At 38.8% G+C, this 22,752-nt stretch overlaps 1 long non-coding RNA gene and 1 pseudogene across 3 annotated transcripts in view; both read right to left on the minus strand.

Annotated features, from left to right (window-relative positions):
* LOC130849402 (uncharacterized) overlaps nucleotides 1-22,752 on the minus strand; it is an 80,955-nt gene that overhangs the window by 27,483 nt on the left and 30,720 nt on the right. The gene's annotated exons all lie outside the window — the stretch shown is intronic.
* LOC130849401 (protein farnesyltransferase/geranylgeranyltransferase type-1 subunit alpha-like) lies at nucleotides 11,794-12,806 on the minus strand (annotated as a pseudogene).

Below are 22,752 nucleotides of genomic sequence, written 5' to 3' on the forward strand. Positions count from 1 at the left end.
AAGGTTTCTGCTAGTCACAAGGAGCAGTCATCACCATGAAGGATTTTAGGGTTTTTCTACATATGAGGAGATAAAGAATTGGGCTCATAAAATCAGCTCCTGAAAATATCTAACTATCTGATGACCTGTTCTGCCCGTTTTTCCCAAAGCACAGAGTGCCTCATTTCAGCTCTCCACCCTGCTGAACACCTCTCAGGGGGTGTTGAAAATCAGCAACTGCAGCAGCATATGATGTAATCCTTGTAGAGGTGGATGGCAAGTGCCAATTGTAGTTGACACTAGGCATAACCTTTCACTTGAATCTACAACTCTTCTCTCCTAGGTAGCCTTTTAGATCTGAATCCTCAAGCTCTTTGAAGTAGGTGAAGTTTGCATCTCATTTCTTTTTATGTCTACAGGAATGTGTATTGTGGTGCTTATTCTAATGGTCAAATGAGAAATTAATTTACAACAATAGGAAATTAGATAGATGGTGGTCCATCCAAGTAATAACCAACAAATAGTCACTACAGAAGATGTTGAGTAGTACATAATAATGGGGAAATTTTTCACAATACAGTTCATAATGATTAAAGAAGGTTATAAAACTGTGTAAGATATGAGTTCAAACATTTTGGCTTGAAGTATAACTATATATAAGAGTTTAAAGAGACTAAAATTTTACCCATCATTGTTAGGAAAGGAACTGCATTTGCTTTGGAAACCACTCAAAGGAAAACAGGAGATTAATATAGGGAGGACAACTCTGTTAAATATAGGTATGGGATATATATTATTCCAGAGAGGGAGGCTTAAGGAAAGAGAAGCCAAAAAGATGCATAGAGATGCTCTTCAAAATGAGATCCCCTCCAAATACTCAATAAAGGTAATAAAATCATAAAATAATTGAATGTGAGTAGCTTTTTTACAGAAGTCCATAGAAGGCTTTGGTTTTGCAGGTGAATATTGCAGGTAGAATGCTGAGCCAGCATATTTGGACAGAGAGGTGTAGAAGCAGAGAGGAATATGAGGAAGTAAGCCCTAAGAAATCTGAGAACTCATGTTTGGGGGCGTGGTTGGTGAGGGCAGATGGGAGCCTGTACTTTACAGATGTGGAATTAGTTCTTGTGTCCAATTTAACCAGCTCTCACTATAGAGATAGCTGAGCCCGCTGATATCTGGGTTACATGTGTATTTTCAAATAAAAAGTCTAGAAGGATTCACAGCAAAATATTAAATATAACAAGTGGTAGAATTATGGATGGTGATTTTTTTGATGTTTGGGTTATTCATGACTTCCAAAATGTCTACAGTGAATATATATCAACTTTTATAATCCAATAAAATTCTATTTTAAATGTCCTTTTTTAAAAAAGGGGCCTGCTACAGAATCATATCTGTGAACTACCTTTAATAATCTGTAACTCATTTAATATCTTCATAGATTTCCTCTACTGTGAAATGTTTCAAAATGTACGAAAGAAAGGTAAAGATAAAAATGACACCATCCTAGCCCTTGATTCTCCCATCCCTGACCTTACTTAATGGGTTTTCCAATGCCTCAGCATACCTCTCCATCGTGTGTATGATGCTTACAGGCAAAGGAATCTCATAACTCTTCTTGAGCAACCGTTTAGATTCATGGCTACATAAATTTCTAATGCCCAGGGGAGCTAAGTGGGCATCAATAAAAGAACTTCACAGAGGATAGGAAAAAAGATGGCAGAGGAGTAAGATGTGGGGATCACCTTCCTCCCCACAAATATATCAAGAATACATCTACTTGTGGAAGAGCTTCTAGGGGACACCTACCGAATGCTGACTTGGGACCTCAGACCTCCAGAAAGGCAAGAAAATTCCCACGTAACTGGGTAGCGCAAAAGAAAAAAGGGAAGAAAAGAGATAAAGGAATCCTAAGGAGACGTGTCCCTCTGGGAGGGAGCTGTGAAGGGGGAAATCTTCCACACACTGGGAAGCCCCCTTGCTGGCAGGGATGGACAGAGGGAGCTTCAGAGTCCCCAGAGGAGAGAGCAACAACAGGTGTGTGGAGGACAGAGCAGAAAGATTCCCGCACCGAGGACTCAGGCAGCACTCCTCAGCCAGAGATGCGGGTCTGCTCACCTGCAGTGGTGGGTGGGGGCTGGGCATGGAGGCTTGAGCTTTGGAGAACAGACACCAGGCAGAGAACTGGGGCTGGCTACGAGAAAAGATCCTGGGGGGAAAGTGCACCACAGCTAGCTGGGAGGGAGTTTGGGGAAAAGCCTGGGCCTGATGGAGAGGCAGAAGACCTTTGCTTCGGGGTGCTCTAGAGGAGCTTGCTGCTCTGCGAACTCACAGGCTGCAGAGTGGCGCCTATGCCAGCACCACCCATGACCATGGCTGTTAAATTGAAACACAGAGCCTGTCACCCACTGCCATCACCACCAAGGGTCCTGTGAGCAAGGTAGATCATTGGTCACACCTTCCTGGCAGCAGGTGCAGCCCGCCAGTGCTGGGGGGGGGGGGTCCTGCTTTTGGGGCCAGCTTCCCTGGGAAAGCACACAGCACACCTCTGGCTCACGCTGACCTCTGCTGCTGCAAGCACTCCCACAAATTTCAGTTAAGCTGCCAGACCCCACCGTCCCCCTGACCTGAATTTGCAAGTGAGCCCCAATCACCCTCTTTTGTCCCCTCTTGTCTGGGCAGAGAACCGACTCCTGAGAGCAGCCCACACACAAAGAAGGGACCAAAACCAAAACTGATCCCCGAGGACTATAAGACCAAAGAAGAGAAAGGGAAACAGCCACAGGAGGAGCAGACTTAATACCCACAATAGGCTTGATAGACTATGCATCTGTGGATCACCTGAATAGATGAGTGTTTCTACAATAGAGGTTGTAGACTTAGGGGGTAACTGTGGACTCTGGGGGCAAATACACACAGGACTAATACCAGACTACAGTCTGAGCTCTCCACAGTCCTCCCCAGAGCAGGTGCAGAGACCTACCTAGAAGTATTGGAGGACTTCCTGATATGTTTGACTTGTTCCTGGTTTTATGTATTTGTCAGTTTAATCTTTACCGTATACATTTGCATGTGAGTTTGTAAATGGGTTTGATTACTCCCTTCTTTGTAGTCTCTCTTTCTCTTTTCTTTGTTTTCTCTTCTCCTTCTCTTTTCTTCTCTTTTTGCAAGCACAAGTGTGCACATCTCCTTGTGTGATTTTGACTGTTTAGAGTTGCTTTTACCACCTGTCTTGTCCTTTCCCTTTCTTCCTTTTTTTTCTTTATTTTTCTCTTTTCTCTCTTTCTACCTGCTTTTTCTCTGTGCTGTGCAGCTTCAAGGGGCTTGGTGCCCTGGCTGGGGGTCAGACCTGGACCTCTGAGGCAGCAGAGCTGAGTCCAGGACGTTGGACCACCAGAGAACTCCCAACCTCATGGAATATTAATTAGCAAGTGCTCTCCCAGAGGTCTCATTCTCAACACTAAGATCGAAATTCAACCAAAGGCCAGCAAGCTCTAGTGATGGATACCTCAAGCCAAACAACTAGCAAGACAGGAACATAACCCACCCATTAGCATACAGACAGCCTAGAGTCATACTAGGCTACAGACACACTCAAACACACCAACAAATGTGGTACTGCACACCAGAAGGATAAGATCCAGCTCCACACACAAGAACATAGACACCAATCTCCCCTACCACCAAGAAGCCTACACAACCCACTGGACCAACCTCCCCACTGGGGACAGGCAACAGAGTTAAAAACAACTACGACCCTGCAGCCTAAGGAAAGAAGACCCCAAACACAGTAAGTTAAACAAAATGAGAAAACAGAGAAAGATGCAGCAGATGAAGGAACAAGGTAAAACCCCATAAGACCAGGCAAATGAAGATGAGATAGCCAGTCTACCTGAAAAAGAATTCAGAATAATGATAGTAAAGATGATCCAAGATTTCAGAAATAGTATTGAGGCACAGACGGAGCAAATGAAAGAAATGTTTAACAAGGAGCTGGCAGAACTAAAGAGCAAACAAACAGTGATGAAAAACAATAACTGACCTTAAAAATACTCTAGGAAGAATGCAGAGCAGAATAACCAAGACAGAAGAATGGATAAGTTGTGTGGGAAATAGAATGGTGGAAATAACTGACACAGAGCAGAAAAAAGAAGAAAGAATGAAACGAATTGAGGACAGTCTCAGAGACCTCCGGGACAAAATTAAACGTACCAACATTAGAAGTATAGGGCTTCCAGAAGAAGAAGAGATAAAGAAAGGGTCTGAGAAAATATTTGAAGAGATAATAGTGGCAAACTTCCCCAACATTGGAAAGGAAATAGTAAATCAAGTACAAGAAGCACAGAGAGTCCCATACAGAATAAACCCAAGGAGAAACACATCGAGGCACATATTAATCAAACTAAAGAAAACTAAGCACAAAGAAAAGACATTAAAAGCAGTAAGAGAAAAGCAACAAGTAACATATAAGGAAAAACCCGTAAGGATAACAGCTGATCTTTCAGCAGAAACTCTGCAGGCCAGAAGGGAATGGCAAGATATACTTAAAGCCTTCAAAGAGAAAAACCTACAGCCAAGAATACTCTCCCCAGCAAGAATCTCATTCAGATCTGATGGAGAAATCAAAAGCTTTACAGACAAGCAAAAGTGAAGAGAATTCAGTGCCACCAAACCAGCCTTGCAACAGTTGCTAAAGGAACTTCTCTAGGCAGGAAACACAAGAGAAGCAAAAGACCTACAAAAACAAACCCAAAACAATTAAGAAAATGGTAATAGGAATATACATGTCAATAATTACCTCAAATATAAATGGATTAAACATTCCAACCAAAAGACACAGCCTAGTGGAATGGATACAAAAACAAGACCCTTAAATATGCTGTCTACAAGAAACCCACTTCAGACCTAGAGACACATACAAACTGAAAGTGTGGGGATGGAAAAAGGTATTCCATGCAAATGGAAGTCAAAGAAAGCTGGAGAAGCAATACTCATATCACACAAATTAGACTTTAAAGGCTATTACAAGAGACAAGGAAGGACACTCCATAATGATCAAGGGATCGATCCAAGAAGAAGATATAACAATTGTAAATATCCATGCATCCAACGTAGGAGCACCTCAATATATAAGGCAAATGCTAACAGCCATAAAAGGGGAAATTGACAGTAACACAATAATAGTAGGGGAATTTAACACCCCACTTACACCAATGGACAGATCATCCAAACAGAAAATAAATAAGGAAACACAAGCTTTAAATGATACATTAGACCATCTCAGCTTAATTGATATTTATAAGACACTCCATGCAAAAACTACAGAATACACTTTCTTCTCTAGTGTGCATGGAATATTCTCCAGGATAGATCACATCTTGGGTCACAAATCAAGCCTTGGTGAAATCAAGAAAATTGAAATTGTATCAAGAATTTCTTCTCTGACCACAATACCATGAGACTAGATATCAATTACAGGAAACAAATTGTAAAAAATACAAACATATGGAGGCTAAAAAATACACTATTAAAGAAACAAGAAATCACTGAAAAAAATTAAAGAGAAAATAAAAAAAATACCTAGAAACAAATGACAATGAAAACAAAACAACCCAAAACCTATGGGATGCAGCAAAAGCAGTTCTAAGAGGGAAGTTTATAGCAATAAAATCCTACCTCAAGAAACAAGAAAAAACTCAAATAAACAACCTAACCTTACACCTAAAACAAGTAGAGAAAGAAGAACAAAAAAAAAAAAAAACCCAAAGTGAGCAGAAAGAAAGAAATCATAAAAAATCAGATCAGAAATAAATGAAAAAGAAAATGAAGGAAACAATAGCAGAGATCAATAAAACTAAAGGCTGGTTCTTTGAGAAGATAAACAAAACTGATAAGCCATTAGCCAGACTCATGAGAAAAAAAAGGGAGAAGATGTAAATCAACAGAATTAGAAATGAAAAAGGAGAAGTAACAACTGACATTGCAGAAATACAAAAGATCATGAGAGACTACCACAAGCAACTATATGCCAATAAAATGGATAACCTAGAAGAAATGGATAAATTCTTAGAAAAGTTCAATCTTCCAAGACTGAACCAGGAAAAATAGAAAATATGAACAGACCAATCACAAACACCAAAATTGTAACTCTGATTAAAAATCTTCCAACTAACAAAAGCCCAGGGCCAGATGGCTTCACAGTGGAATTCTATCAAACATTTAGAGAAGAGCTAACACTTATCCTTCTCAAACTCTTCCAAAATATAGCAGAAGGAGGAATACTCCCAAACTCATTCTATGAGGCCACCATCACCCTGATACCAAATGAGACAAAGATGTCACAAAAAAAGAAAATTACAGGCTAATATCACTGATGAATATAGATGCAAAAACCCTCAACCAAGTACTAGCAAACAGAATCAAGCAGCACATTAAAAAAAATCATACACCATGATCAAGTGGGGTTTATCCCTGGAATGCAATGATTCTTCAATATACACAAATCAATCAATGTGATACATCATATTAACAAACTGAAGGATAAAAACCACATGATAATCTCAATAGATGCAGAAAAAGCTTTTGACAAAATTCAACATCCATTTATAATTAAAAAAAAAAACAACTCTCCAGAACATGGGCATAGAAGGAAGTTACCTCAACATAATAAAAGCCAAATATAACAAACCAACAGCCAACATCATTCTAAATGGTGAAATACTGAAAGCATTCCCTCTAAGGACAGGAATAAGACAAGGGTGTCCACTCTCACCACTATTATTCAACATAGTTTTGGAAGTTTTAGCCACAGCAATCAGAGAAGAAAATGAAGTAAAAGGAATCCAAACTGGAAAAGAAGTAAAATTGTCGCTCTTTGCAGATGACATGATATTATACATAGAAAACCCTAAAGAAGCCACCAGAAAACTGCTAGCACTAATCGATGAATTTAGTAAAGTAGCAGGATACAAAATTAATGCACAGAAAACTCTTGCATTCCTATACACTAACAACAAAAGATCAGAAAGAGAAATGAATGAAACAATCCCATTTACTATTGCAACCAAAAGAATAAAATACCTAGGAGTAAACCTGCCTAAATAGGCAAAAGACCTGTATGCAGAAAACTATAAGACACAGATGAAAGAAACCAAACATGATACAAACAGATAGAGGGACATACTATGTTCTTGGACTGGAAGAATCAACATTGTGAAAATGACTATACTACCCAAAGCAATTTACAGATTCAATGCAATCCCTGTCAAATTACCAATGGCATTTTTCTCAGAACTAGAACAAGAAATCTTACGATTTGTACGGAAATGGAAAAGACCCTGAATAGCCAAAGCAATCGAGAAGGAAAGACGGAGCTGGAGGAATCAGGCTTCTTGACTTCAAACTATACTGCTACAGTGATCAAAACACTATGTAGTGGCACAAAAACAGAAATATAAATCAATGGAACAGAATAGAGAGCCCAGAGATAAACCCACACACATATAGGCACCTTATCTTTGACAAAGGAGGCAAGAATATACAATGGAGAAAAGGCAGCCTCTTCAATAAGTGGTGCTGGGAAAATTGGACAGCTACATGTAAAAGAATGAAATTAGAACACTTCCTAACACCATACACAAAGATAAACTCAAAATGGATTAAAGACCTAAATGTAAGGCCAGACAGTATAAAACTCTTAAAGGAAAACATAAGCAGAACACTCTATGACATAAATCAAAGCAAGATCCTTTTGGACCCACCTCCTAGAATAATGGAAATAAAATCAAGAATAAACAAATGGGACCTAATGAAACTTAGCTTTTTCACAGCAAAAGAAACCATAAACAAGACAAGAAGACAACCCTCAGAATGGGAGAAAATACTTGCAAATGAAGCAACTGACAGAGGATTAATCTCCAAAATATACAAGCAGCTCATGCAGCTTAATACCAAAAAAACAAATAACCCAATCCACAAATGGGTAGAAGACCTAAATAGACATTTCTCCAAAGAAGACATGCAGATGGCTAACAAACACATGAAAAGATGCTCAACATCACTAATCATTAGAGAAATGCAAGGCAAAGCCGCAATGAGGAATCACCTCACACTGATCAGAATGGCCACCATCAAAAAATCTAGAAACAATAAATGCTGGAGAGGGTACAGAGAAAAGGGAACCCTCCTGTACTGTTCGTGGGAATATAAATTGGTACAGCCCCTATGGAAAACAATTTGGAGGTTCCTTAAAAAACTAAAAATAGAACTACCATATGACCCAGCAATCCCACTGCTGGGCATATACCCTGAGAAAACCATAATCCCAGAAGAAACATGTACCACAGTGTTCACTGCAGAACTATTTACAATAGCTAGGACATGGAAGCAACCTAATGCCCATCAACAGATGAATGGATAAAGATGTAGCACATATATACAATGGAATATTACTCAGCCATAAAAAGGAATGAAATTGAGTTATTTGTAGTGAGGTGGATGGACTTAGAGTCTGTCATACAGAGCGAAGTAAGCTAGAAAGTGAAAAACAAATATCATATGCTAATTCATACATATGGAATCTAAAAAAATGGTACTGATGAACCCAGTGACAGGGCAAGAATAAAGATGCAGATGTAGAGAACGGACTTGAGGACATGGCGGGGGTGGGGGGGGGGACGAAAGGGAAGCTGGGACAAAGAGAGAGAGTAGCATTGACATGTATACACTACCAAATGTAAAATAGATAGCTAGTGGGAAGCTGCTGCATAACACAGGGAAATCAACTTGATGATGGGTGATGACTTAGAGGGCTGGGATAGGGAGTTTGGGAGGGAGTCGCAGGAGCGAGGGGATATGGGGATATATGTATAAATATAGATGATACACTTTGTTGTACAGTAAAAACTGGCACAACAGTGTAAAGCAATTATATTCCAATTAAGAGATTAAAAAAAAAAAAACTTCACAGAGATGGGGAATCAGATCAGGAAAAATTACAATATAATCACTACTGTGGCATATTATTGCCTTACAATACATTCAGAAATATTCACTGGTTTTTATAGCCATACAGAGGCCGGAACTTGCTTCACATTTTTATTCCAAAGCTCTTTAGTCATAGTGAGCACTTTAAAAGCAACCTTTATTAGGTCAAAAGTCAGAGGACACCCATGACCCTATTCTCCTAAGGCAACTGTGAATTATCCACACTCTGGTTATATTTAAACTTCTGTAACTTCTATGCGAGAGTGTGAATAATTTTTGACTCACCCTCATATGGCAGGAAACAGGCAGAAAGAAACACACATGCAGTGGAGGGATTATTCTTTCCATAATCAAGCGGTTCTCAAAATGTTTGCAGAAATTTTGAAGATTAAATATTTGTTGGCACACTTAAAACATTTACAAGATAACCAACAAAAAACAAGTTAATACTAAGTAGAATTCAATCACTACCTAAATATAAAAGTGACTCACTCTGTCTATAAAAATATTCACTGTCATTGTTATAACAACATTGTTCCCATCATTTTTATATGTCACTCTTTCAGGAAGTGCTGATTTATCTGTTAAGATTATATTAGGCTGTAAAAGACAGGGAAAAAAAATAATGGGAGTTTAAACAAAATAGCAGTTTACTTCTCTCTCAAGTTAAGAACCATGGGCGGCCCAGGACTCATACAGTGGCTCCGTGATCCACAGGAACCTGGGATCCTTTCATTAGAGAGTCCATCTCAACTCGTGGTCCAAACTCCATTCAGCAGAGGAAGAATGGAGGAAGGGAACACTTATGCCTGTAAAGATGCTTTCCAGACACTCTACTTGCAATCTGCTAGCCAGGATATAGTCACACAGCAGCAAGGAAAGTTGAGAAATGAAGACTTTATTGAAGGTGGCCAATAGCCCAGTTAAAAATACAGGGTCCTGTTACTAATGAAGAAGAGGAAACTGGATACTGGAGATTCCACTAGTCTCTGCTGCAAATGGGTACTGCCCTGATCACATCTTAGGTAATCAAGAGACAAAGTTCTTAGCGGTTCCAGTAACTACCTCACTGTTATATGACATTGCATTATACCCCTTACTTCTTACTTTATCAACTTTAGCCCTGCTGTACATTGGAACACATAAAGAGCCTGGCTGAGTATCGTTTGTGACATTTCTCAAGGAATAGTACTGAGACTTAAGACATGAAAAATAAATGATGATGAAATGTTCCAAATTTGGGGGCCTGCTCTAAATGATTTTATGGCACAGTGAGTAAGCACCCCTGCCTTTTACATTTAAAGTGTGAAGGTGATTAGCTATTTCCTCTGGCTCTCATTTACTGAGTCTTCAGGGTAAAGGCATCATTCTTTCCTTCAACCAATAATTATTGTTTGAGCACCCCAAGCTTAACAGTCTTTAGGCTAAATGCTGGAGAATGCACATATTTCAATAAGACATCTTCCCTGTTGTTAAGGAGCTTATAATTCCCTGGATGGAAGTACACACGAACAAAATAACTCTGTGACGTTCCCTAAAGACAAATACAAAAATGCCCCATGATGAATAAGGAAAATACTGCATTAAGTTGTGAGGACACCAGGAATGAAGATGAATTAAAGAAGTAAGAATTTAAGCTTCTCCTTGGAAATAAAGGACTAACTTGCAGAAGGAGATGATCTTTCTTCTTTGAGGTCTCCCATGTATAATTAGTAATTTGTAACATCCTCCTGCTATTATTTTCTCATGGTGACTTAAGTGGGAAATATGTGTAGAGTATAATCATTTTTCATTCTTCACTTGTAGGCGTTGACTCTTTGGTTCCCCTTCTGCTGCTTGTCTCCTCTCAGGCAATGATGTCGCTTGGAATAAGGAGGCACCTATTTGTGAGTCATTATATTTTTTTCCCATAATTCCCTCCACATGATCCTGATTTGTTCTAGAGTCACCAAGAAAAACTCTGATCCTTCTTGCACAGAGTAGTCTCTCAAATATTTGAAAATTGGAGGCATGTGCTGCATGGTCTCCTAGTTTTTCTTTATTTTAGGAGGAAATTTATCTGAAACTATGGGCTTAAACTTAGGTAAAAATGCCCTACTTTCCTACTCGGATGGTAAACTTTTTCCAGTATAAAGATCATTCTCTTTAGTGACTAAACTTAAAAGACGTTCGAGAAAATTAAATGGCTGTGCTACTTCTTAACATCACGTTACAATCCCAGGAAGGATATTACTCCCTTCCTTATTATTCTCCTCTGAACAATGAAAGAATTTCCTTAAGCCTCTGGTCATTCTGCAGTTTTCTTTCTTTCTTTTTTTTTTTTAGGATACAGCTATAATTTTATTACAAAACCATCCTTTTGTCATTAGTTGGTTACAGTGATAGCAAGATACTGTGAGTGTGGTAGAGCAGCTCTAATGTAACAACTGCATTCCCTGCTTCCTGAACCGAAATGTAAGTTACTTATACCCTTCTCATGCCAGTGACCTGAAAACATTAGCTGCACATCCTGACACACAGACCATTTATGGGGAAGTTGATGCTAAGGGGTTAGCGTAAATGTTGATAAGATTACAAAAGTTCCTTTCTGGGACTGTTTCTTTTCCCTCCCCCGAATTACACTGCTTAAAAAGAATCAAATTACTTAGAACTAGCCTGAATAGCAGCATCACCCAAGGAGCATCATACTTAGTTCATGTTAAAAAGCAATACCTGTGTAATGTACATTTTATGCCACAGGCAAAGGGAATGATCACTCTAGTTTTTAACTCCTGCTTTAGTCTCTTAAAAAAATAAAAGCATCCCATCAAGTTCTTCTAGATGGTGTTATTGCTGTACATTTGTAGGTGGGTCACTTTCTGTGCTGTGTTTACTTTGAAGGGATCTTCCAATATATCGTCAATATTCCTTTCTTATAGTGTCCTCTTCTTCAGCTAGGATTTCACATAACTCTAATGCATTACTAAGAATGTCCTCCTTGTTGTCACATTGGTTTTATAGCATGTCTTCATAGACATCCACAAGAAAGGCAATTAGGTATGGGGAATTGTGACTTGGTTGTAAATCAAGTCATTGATTTAACAGGTTGGGATATTTGGAAAGATCACGATCCTGCAAAATCCCTTTCAAATAGGGATTTTGTTCCACACACTTTCATTATGTGGTACCAGTTTGATCATTTCCAGAGTATACTGGACTTATCTCTCCAATACGGCACAATCATTGTAGTCCGTGGTGTTACAAATTACGAAGTATCTTTGGTTCCAGACAGAATTATTTTTCACATTCTCTTTGAGGAGTTGGTCTACATACTGCAGCTCATTATCCCAAAGTTTAAATTCCTGAATAACCCACAGTCGATGTTGCCAGGCGTGACAATTCTTTGAGTCCTGATTAGGAATATCAGCAGTAAACTCAAGCTCCTGAGATGGGTCTCTCAGCCATTCCACTAGCACTCGCCTATGATGCCAAACTTGATAGTTTTGGGGCGGTTCCTCGATTATTGCCGTGATGTGGTTAATTTCCTCAAGCAGATCTTTTTGAAGTGACTTTAAGAGAACTCTCCGAAAATGCCACACTGTGAAATTGGCTGCATTTAACTTGATAGCATCTCTGGTGAGTTTAAAAGCCTGTTCCACTTCTCCCGTCGCGCTGCAGGACGGCGGGAAGTAATCACAGACACCCAGAAATTTTTCACTATAAATGATCTGGACCACTGGATTGGGGCCATCATTCTGCGGCACTGGATCTATATCAGTCCATTCTTCTCTGTCCCTGTACAGGACAGAGGCCGGCGAGTCCAGGCTCAGGAACCCGTCGTCCATAGGGGACGCCGCGGCCTCTTCCTGAGGCGGCTGGGGCGGCGCGGGGTGCTGCTAGGGCAGCGACGGTTCCGGCTGACCAGGCTCCCCGCCCCGCACAGCCTCCCCGCCCCGCGCAGCCTCCCCGACCCCGTCGTCGGCGGCCGCGTCATCTCTCTTCGGCCCGCTGCGGAGGAGCTGCAGTTTTCTTCATTTTTCATGTTCTTATTTGGGCTTATGAAGGCTCATTCCCTTAGTTGCATTTGTTGTTGACTAGCAGACAGTCCCTCCCATTTTTTTTTTTTTGAAGTTTATTAATTTACAATATTACTACTTTCAAGGGTACAACATAGTGATTCTATTTTATACATAATTTTTATAATTTAGAAATTATATATATTATGAAATAATCAACATGATGTCTAGTTATCATCAGTCACCATATTAATTACAATATTATTTACTATATTCTCTATGCTGTACTTATATCACCATGACTTCTTTTATAACTGAAAGTATGTACCTCCTAATCCCTTTCACCTATTTTGCCCATCCCCTCCACCCCCTCCCCTCTGGCAACCTGAGTTTTCTCTGTATCTATAAATCTGCTTCTGTTTTGTTTTGTTCGTTCACTTGTTTTGTTCTTTAGATTTCACAGTAAGTGAAATCATATGGTACATATCTTTCTCTGGCTAATGTTTCACTTAGAATAATCCCCTTTAGGTCCATCCATGTTGTCAAAAATGGCATGATTTAATTTTTTTTATGGCTAATATTCCTTTGTGTACCTATACCACTTCCTCTTTATCCATTCATCAGTTGATGGACTTTTAGGTTGCTTCCATATCTTGGCTAATGACAATAATGCTGCAATGAACATAGGGTGCATATATCTTTTCTAGTGTTCTTAGTTTTTTCTAGTAAATATCCAGAAGTGGAACTCCTGGATCATATGGTAGTTCTATTTTTCATTTTTTGAGGAATATCCGTACTGTTTTCTATGGTGGCTACACCAATTTACATTCCAACCAACAGTGAATGAGGTGTCCTTTTTCTCCACGTTCTCACCAACCAACCATATTTTTTTGTCTTTTTGATAATAGCCATTTTGACAAGTGTGAAGTGATATCTTGTGGTTTTAATTTGCATTTCCCTGATGATTAGTGATGTTGACCATTTTTCATGTTGGTCATCTGTTTACCTTCTTTGGAAGAATGTTCAGTTTCTCTGCCCATTTTTTAATCAGATTGTTTATTCTTTTGATATTAAGTTGTATGTGTTTCTTATATAGCCTGGATATTAAGCTCTTATTGGATATATATCATTTGCAAATATCTACTTATATTCAGTAGGTTGCCTTTTCATTTTGTTGCTAGTTTCCTTCACTGTGTAAAAGCTTTTTCAGTTTGATGTCATCCCATTTATTTGTGTTTCTGTTGCCTTTGCCTGAGGAGATATCCAAAAAATATTGCTAAGACTGATGTCAAAGAGCATAGTGCTTGAATTTTATTCTAGGAGTTTTATGATTTCAGTTCTTACCTTTAAGTCTTTAATCCATTTTGAGGTTTTATTTTTAATATGGTGTAAAAAATGTGGTCTAGTTTCATTCTTTTACGTGCGGCTGTCCAGTTTTCCCAGCACCACTTATTGAAGAGCTGTCTTTTCCCCATTGTATATTTTTGTCTCCTCTATTGTGGATTAATTTACCATATTAGTGTAGGGTTATCTGTGGACTCTCTATTCTGTTTTATTGATCAATATGTCTGTTTTTGTGCCAGTGCCCTACTGCTTTGATGACTATAGCTTTGTAGTATGGTTTGTAATCAAGGCGTGTGATATCTCCAGCTTTGTCCTTCTCTTGCAAAATCCTTTGGTTTTTTGGGTCCTTTGTGGTTCCATATCAATTTTAAGATTATTTGTTTTAGTTCTGTGAAAAACACCAGGGATATTTTGACAGGAATTTTATTGGATCTGTATATTGCTTTGGGCAATAGGGACATTTTAACAATATTCATTCTTCCAATACATGAACACATTATATCTTTTCATTTATTTGTGTCATCTTCAATTTCTTTCATCAGTATCTTGTAGTTTTGTTAGCATAGGTCTTTCACCTCTTTGGTTAAGTTTATTTCTAGGTATTTAATTTTTTTTTATGTAGTTGTAAATGGGATTGTTCTCTAAAATTCTTACTCTGTTCATTATTAGCATACAGAAATGCAAGAGACTTCTTTATATTAATTTTGTATCATGCAACTTCACTGAAGTCATTTATTAGTTCTAATAATTTTTTGGTGGAGTCCTTACAGTTTATCTTGTGATCTACAAATACTAACAGTTTTACTTCTTGCTTTCCAATATGGATGCCTTTTATTTCTTTTTCTTTTCCGATTTCTATGGTTACAACCTCCAATACTATGTTGCCTGAGAGTGAGGAGAGTAGGCATCCTTGTCTGATTCCTGACCTTAGAGGAAAAGCTTTCAGTGATGTTAACTGTGGGTTAACAGTTAACTGTGTGTCTGTCATGTAGGCCTTTATTACATAGAAGTACATTTCCTATATACTCATGTTATTGAAAGTTTCATCATAAATTTGTGTTGAATTTTGTCAAATTATTTTTCTGCATATTGAGATGATCATATGAGTTTTAGTCTTTGTTTTGTTAATATGGTGTATCATGTTGATTGATTTGCAGATATGGAACTATCCCTGAATCCTAAAATAAGGTCCAATTGATCACGGTGTGTGATTCTTTTAATGTTTTGTTGGGTTTTATTTTCTAATATTTTGTTGAGGATTTTTTCAGACTAGATTTCCAACAGGATATTGTAAAGTTAACATCCAGTGCTTGAAGAAACATGGAAGAATGACTCACTGCAATTTCATAAAGTGTTAATTAAGACTATGAAGAAATCAGTGTCACAAAAAGCTGATGGCAGTAAAAGGAGGCACAAACTTCTGGAAAGCTAATAAAAAATATTTACAAAAATCTTTAATGCAAATATGCTTTGATCTGGCAATTCCATTTTTCAGAATTTATCCCAAGAAAATAACCATGGGGTTATCCTATGATTTTGATTCAAAGGCACTCAATGCAAGAATATATATGATAGTAGAAATCTTAAAAATCTAAATGTTGAGCATGGTTTGTAAATAGCTAATGGCAGAAATAAGGTTTATTAAAAATGGGTATGATGAGCTTTTAAGGAAGGTATAATATGTACCATGAGGAATTAGAGACTGAGATGCCTTGTCCTAGTGGAAAGAGATAGTACATACATATAATATACCTGTATATTATTCAGCCACCAAATATGATTTCCTAGACAATATATCCATAGACATACATGCATGTGCACACATACATATTTGAAACAATACACCTTAAATTGTTAAGAATAGTTATTTTGGGACCACTGTCATTTTCTTCTTTTAGTTGGTCCATATTTTATAAATTTTCTACAATAAGTGTTAATTGTGTTCACAAGTATTCACAAAAAGAAAGTAACACTGACTTATTAAAGATTCAAAGAAATGAAGAAGTCATAAAATGTGCCTCTTTTATCTGCCAGCAATTTAAAATTTTCTGAAAAAAAAAAAACAAATTAACAAGCTATTATCAGTTTACCGTAAAAAATTTCTAGATCTGGCAACTTTTGTAAACAGTTATCTTCAATGAAAAATATTTCCATCTCTATTTATTTATAGGTCAATAAACATTTACCTGAATCAGTATTGGTTATATATGTTTATGTGAACATATATGTAATCAACTATACCAATATTTTAAATTTATTATGTTATGAGAGAACAGTTTTCATTATAATTTTATTACCCCTAATTCTGTGATTTTCATTTCTCCTGCCTTCTCTTTTATATTTTTCTTTTCTCTGTTTTCTTGATGAGTAGTGCCAGAGGTAGTACATTTATCCTACTGTTATTAAATAATCAATAGAAAAAAATAGTCCAGCAGTAATAATAATATATGATAAAATCACAAAGATTATCCACTTAAAATCACAGATATGTAAACTATAATAATACATAGATATTTTTACATAAAGTAATTACTATGTACAGAACCCAGTCACACACAACTTTCAACTATGTAAACATGTCTAATTCCTGTCAAATATTAGAACAGTATTTTAATTAGGTGTATTTTAGGAAGTCATTTGATTCTTTTTATTTGTTATTTAAATTCATAGTATAATTATTCATAGTTAAAGGAAATAATTCTAGAAAAGGCAAAACTATGGAGACAATAAAAACATCAGTGGTTGCTAAGGGTTGGGTAGGACGTGGGATTAATTGGTAGAGCACTGAGAAATTTTAGGGAAATGAAAGTACTCTGCATGATAATGATGGATACATGTCATTATATATTTGTTGAAACCCATAAAATTTGCAAACCAAGAGTGAGCCCTCAGATAAACTATAACTCTGAGTGATTATGATGTGTCAGTGTAGGTTCATCAATTATTACAAATGTAACTCTCTGGTAAAGGATGTTGATGATGGGGGAGACTATGCTTTTATAGGGGCAGCAGATATATGAGAAATCTCTGAACATTCCTTTCAATTTTGTCTGAACCTAAACTGCTCTAAAAACTTATCTTAAAAATTTTTTTTTAATTAAGCTATTTTTTACCACTCTCTCCCTTATCCCAGGTATTGGAATGCCTTCCCTTTTATATTTTTCTTTTCTCTGTTTTCTTGATGAGTGGTGCCAGAGGTAGTACATTTATCCTGCTGTTATTAAATAATCAGTAGAAAAAACTTCAAACTACAAACTACAAACATCCTTTGTAGCTTGATGACTTTCTTTAGTGGTATCCTTAAATTTCCCTCTCTTTATCTTTTGTGTATTTACTATAGGTGTTTGTTTTGTGGTTATCATGATGCTTACATATAACAACTTATAACAGTCTATTTGAAGTTGATAACAACTTAAGTTTGATCCCATTGTAAAACTCAGCATTTTTACTCTCTCCTTCCACAATTTATGTTTTAATGTCACATTTTACATCTTCTTGAGTATTCTTTGAATAATTGTTGTAATCATAGCTGTTTTTACTGATTTCATCTTCTAAACTTCATGTAAGATTTATAAGTGATTAACTCACTACCTTTACTATATACTTACTTTTCCAGTGAGATTTATCCTTTCATGTGTGTTCTTGTTACTAATTAGCTCCCTTTCTTTCTGCTTAAAGAAGTCATTTTAACATTTCTTGTAAGACTGATCTAGTGGCTTTTGCTTGTCTGGGAAACTCTTTATCTCTCCTTGATTTCTGAGTGAAAACATTGCTGGGCAGAGTATTCTTGGTTGGAAGTTTTTTCCTTTCATCACTTTGAATATATTGTGCCATTCCCTTTTGGTCTGCAAAGTTTCTGCTGAAAAACCTGATGTTAGTTTTTTCTCTTGTATGTAATCAGGTTTCTCCCCCTGGCTGCTTTAATATTCCCTCCTTGTCTTTGACTTTTGATACTTTAATTACAATGTGTATTGGTGTGAGTGTCTTTGGGTTCCTCTTATTTGGAATTCTTTGGGCTTCATGGATCAGGATGTTTGTTTCCTTCCTCAGGTTAAGGAATATTCAGTCATTATTTTTTCAAATAAGATTTCTGCTCCTTTCTCTCTTTCTTCTCTTTCTGGGAGCCCTGTGATGTGAATGTTATTCTGCTTCATATGGTCCCATGAGTCCCTTAAGCTATACTCATTTTTTTAAAATGCTTTTTCCTTTTTTGTTGCACTGTTTGGGTGAGTTTCACTGCCCTGTCTTCCAGCACACTGATTCTTTCTTTGCTTTATCTGGTCTGCTGTTGAGTCGCTCTATTGTAGTTTTCAGATCAGTTATTGTATTCTTTAGCTCTGTGACTTCCATCTTGTACTTTCTTATATTTTCCAGCTTATTGTTGGTATTCTCACAAGGTTCATCCACTCTTCTCCCCAGTTTGGTGAGCATCTTTGTGACAATTACTTTGAATTCTTTATCAGGTAAATAATTTACCTCAGTTCCACTAAGTTGTTTCCTGAGGTTTTATCTCATTCTTTCATTTGAGTATATTCTTCTGTTTCTTCATTTTGTTTGACTCTCTGTGTTGATTCTTTATAACAGATGAATCAACCACCTCTTTCAGTATTGAAGGAGTCATTTCATGTAGGAAATAAGCCTTCTTCAACTCTGCCTCAGCTCCTCATTTTCTCTCAAACCTCTGTCCTTGGCCAAGATGCCTATTATATTTTTAATAGTTCTCAGTAGTTAAGGATGTGCCAAGACATGTCAGTGACCCAAAGGGAAGGATCCCAGCACCTAGACGGAAGCTGACTAGAAGCTAGACTGTCAGGCATCAGCTTTTAACAGTATGCAAATACATACAGTCCTGTGGGACCACAAGCATAAACTCCACTGGTCACCAGAGCCAGGCCATCTGGAGGTGTCCCCTGAGTAGCAGTCACAGAAATTGGTGCTCCAAATGAACGTATAAACTCCTTTCTGGGTGATGCCGGCAAGCTGAAGCAGGGCAGAAGGGAAGTGTCAAGATGATGTGTATAGCCTATGTTCCCTGAGAGCAGATCTGTAGGCCACTGAACGTGTGCCAAACCTGAAGACTCTTCCTCAGACCAAAGCTCCAGGACAAGCATAGAGGGCTTATTCACAGAAAGTCTGGGGAGTGTGCCCCAATCCACTGTCTGTACAGTGCCTTGGGAGCGGCAGCATGCCAAGAACCAGCTCTCCAGTTGCCACAGTGCTGTGGGACCCAGGATGCAAGACCCCAGCCATCAGAGCCAGGCCATCAAGGGGCATCCCCTGGGCAGAAGCCAGAAAAACTGGGGCTCTAGACAAAAACTATGGCACCAGTCACACATAAAGCTTCCATCCAGAAGACTCTGGTGCACTGCAGCATGGCAGTGGGTGACCATGAAGACAGTGCCTGCCCTCCAAGGTCTCTGGAAAGGATTACATTAAGCCCCAAGATCCTGCCTAGTCAGAAGCCCACCCCTCGGGCCACAGTCAGGATGATTAATTAAAAAACCTTCACAGAAAACCACACTCCTGAGCCTGTTGCCTCTTGCTGTGTCCATGGGATGGTAGCTTTTTTAAAACTCTCTCCGCATTGGTTACAGTCCTGTGATAACTACAAGTGTAAGTCCCACTGGCCCCCAGAGCCAGGTGATGTAGAAGTGTCTCCTGGCAGCAGTCTGAAAAACTGGGGCACCAGACAGTGGTATAAGATCCTTTCTGGGTGACACCAATTATTAAAGAATCATGGAAATAGGAACACAAGATCCCCTGGTGTCAAGAGCCATGGATGAAGAGGTATCCACTAGGAAGAAGCCACAAAAAGTTGGGGCACCAGACACATGCAAAAGTTCCTCTCCAGGAGACAGCAGTGCTCTGGCACAGGACAACAGGAGAGCGTGAAGATGGCATGCACCAGTCTAGGTCCCTGAAAGTTTGAGCAGGCTCCAAATGTGTGTTAAATGATATGCCTCCTCCTCGGGCCAAGGCTTTAATCTAAGCAGATAAGCCTGTTTCAGTTTACGTCAGGGCACTACTGGCTGCCTCTGAGCTGGGCCCTGGGGTAGGCAAGTCTGAGCAAGAGCCCTTTAAGAGTGGCCTCTTAGATGGCTACTGTCTTGTGGGGCTTGGAAAGTGATCCCATTGGTTTTCAAGGCCAGATATTTGGGGGCGTCTCTCTCAAGTGTATGTTCCCAAAGCTGGAATGCCTGATGTGGGGTCTGAAACCCTTACTCTTCAGGGAGAAACTCTGGGTTCAGAGTTCCCTCCTGGTTGTGGGACATCATGCTGGGATAGGGTTTATGGTGAGATAGTTTCCCAGGCTCTCCTACCCACCTCAATGACATTTGCATCTTGTTTGGACAATGCGTGGTTCCCACTCAGCCAGGCTTTCAAGCATTTTAAGAGGAAACTGTTCCACGCGTAGCTGTAGACTCAGGTGTGTCTGTGGGAGGAGGTGAGTTCAGGACTTTATATGTTTCCATCTTGAAACAGAACCTATTTTTATTCATTTTTAATACATTGCGTATGGTTCAGATGGAGACTCAAATGTGTTCTGATGCCCTGAGAACACACCAACTGGGCTGTGAAGGGAGGCAGCCAAAATTTGAGTCAAAATATGCTCTACACAATATCTTCTCTAAGTCTATAGCTTTTTCCTTTATGGGGATTTTGTTCTTGATGGCTTTTCTTTTGTTATGCTGAAATGGCTGGCTTAGCAGTGGAATGGGAAGAAGCCAGGCTGGCCCATAGGGACCAAGCAGGAGCTTACAGTTCTGGAGGACAAGCTAGGAGAAAAGATGAAGGGGGATGCATGGCTAACTGTGTGGTAAGCTACGTGAGGGGACTGTTGGATTACACTTGGGCAAAGGTATCCCCTGTTGAGGTCAGAAAGGATAGCTTTCTAGGAAGTGTAAGAGTGGAACAGTCCACCAGCACTCACAGCTCTGTACTGGACAGCCAGTCCTGGAAAGCAAAGGGAACATTCTGCTTATAGTGTTAGGAACGTTTTAGTAGAAAAAACACGGACATGTTGAAGAAACGTTCGTTCTACTCGCAGCTCTGTCCTGTGGCCTTAGTTTGCTTACCAGTAAAACATGGGTACTGAACTAGATCTTTTTTTTCTTTTAAAATCCACACTCTCTCAGTAGGACTTTTTAAGCTCCTGGTCAAGCACAGGATATAGCAGAAGACATTTCCTTGTAACTTACAGGTACTTTGCTGTTCTTTCCTTAATATTTCAGTCACGTCCAGAAATCCTGCGTGGTAAGCCCAAGCCACAAGGATGAATTTTCCAAAGGGCAGAAAGTGTTCTACAGCTGTGAGCCTGCCTGTGATTTCAGAGGGGGTGCTCCCCTGTCCTGTGTGTGCCAAGGAGACTGGAGCTTGGCAGCTCTCAGATGTGCAGGTGCCTATATTCTTATCTTGTTTGAGGATCAATCTCTTTGCCCCTCACATGGACATCTAACTCCTGTGTTTTTTCCTAGTGCAATCATGTGCTGACTTCCTGCACCAACTCTCTAATGGACATATGCTCTTTCCACTTAATTTCCAACTTGGGATAAAAGTATCCTTCTTTTGTGATGAGGGACCCTAGAATAGAGACCAGGGACTCTGTGATGGATAGCAACTCTCTTGGGTTCAGGGGTTAATCCACAAAGGAAAACTGACCTATGGAATAGAAGTACCCAGAGAGACTAACTGCTAGCCAGTTTTGAAATAAGTGTCATGACTCGGGGGCACCACCATCAAGGAGATAAAGAAAATGGCATATGTAATTCAGTGTTGAATACAAACATATAGACAGTGATCTTGAATTCATGGTTAAAAGTTGAAGTAAATGGGGAATAGTTATTTGGAGGCAGGAAAATGTAACTTTCTGGGAAATCTAGTAAAAGCTTTGACGTATAAGACAAAAATTGCAATGTGTTCATTCAGGCAAAGGTCGTCTCAGGAAAATAAAGACCAATAATAGTGGACTCTGTAATACTGTATGAATAAGAATTAATTCAATCATATATCTTTGCATCAATAACATCTTGGTCTTTGGGATCATAACGGCCAATGTTATTGTTTCAGGTAGTATTATTAGTTGTTCATGTGAATCTAGTACTCTCAGTAGAATGCACTATCTGTCTGTGGGAGGTAACAAGACTGGGTAATACAGCAGTTACTTTAAATAATTTCGTAGACATCTTTGATGTTTACAAAGTCTGCCACCCAATGATGATAAGCAGGTTTCATAATGACAATAGGATCTAATAATGATCTGGGCATTTTAGGATGGCAGAAACCTCTGTGAGCCTCTTTCTGGCCATTACAGCTATCGTGGCAAGAAGAACAATGTCAGTTCTCTTTTCAGATGTTCCCTGCTTTGCTTCTCCAGATCAGGAGCTGTTTTTGATCAAGACCCACTAACGAGGAGAAGAGGGATGTCGGAGGACTGTCAGTGAGAGAT

This window comes from Hippopotamus amphibius, chromosome 3, assembly GCF_030028045.1.
Source record: "Hippopotamus amphibius kiboko isolate mHipAmp2 chromosome 3, mHipAmp2.hap2, whole genome shotgun sequence".
NCBI lineage: Eukaryota > Metazoa > Chordata > Mammalia > Artiodactyla > Hippopotamidae > Hippopotamus > Hippopotamus amphibius.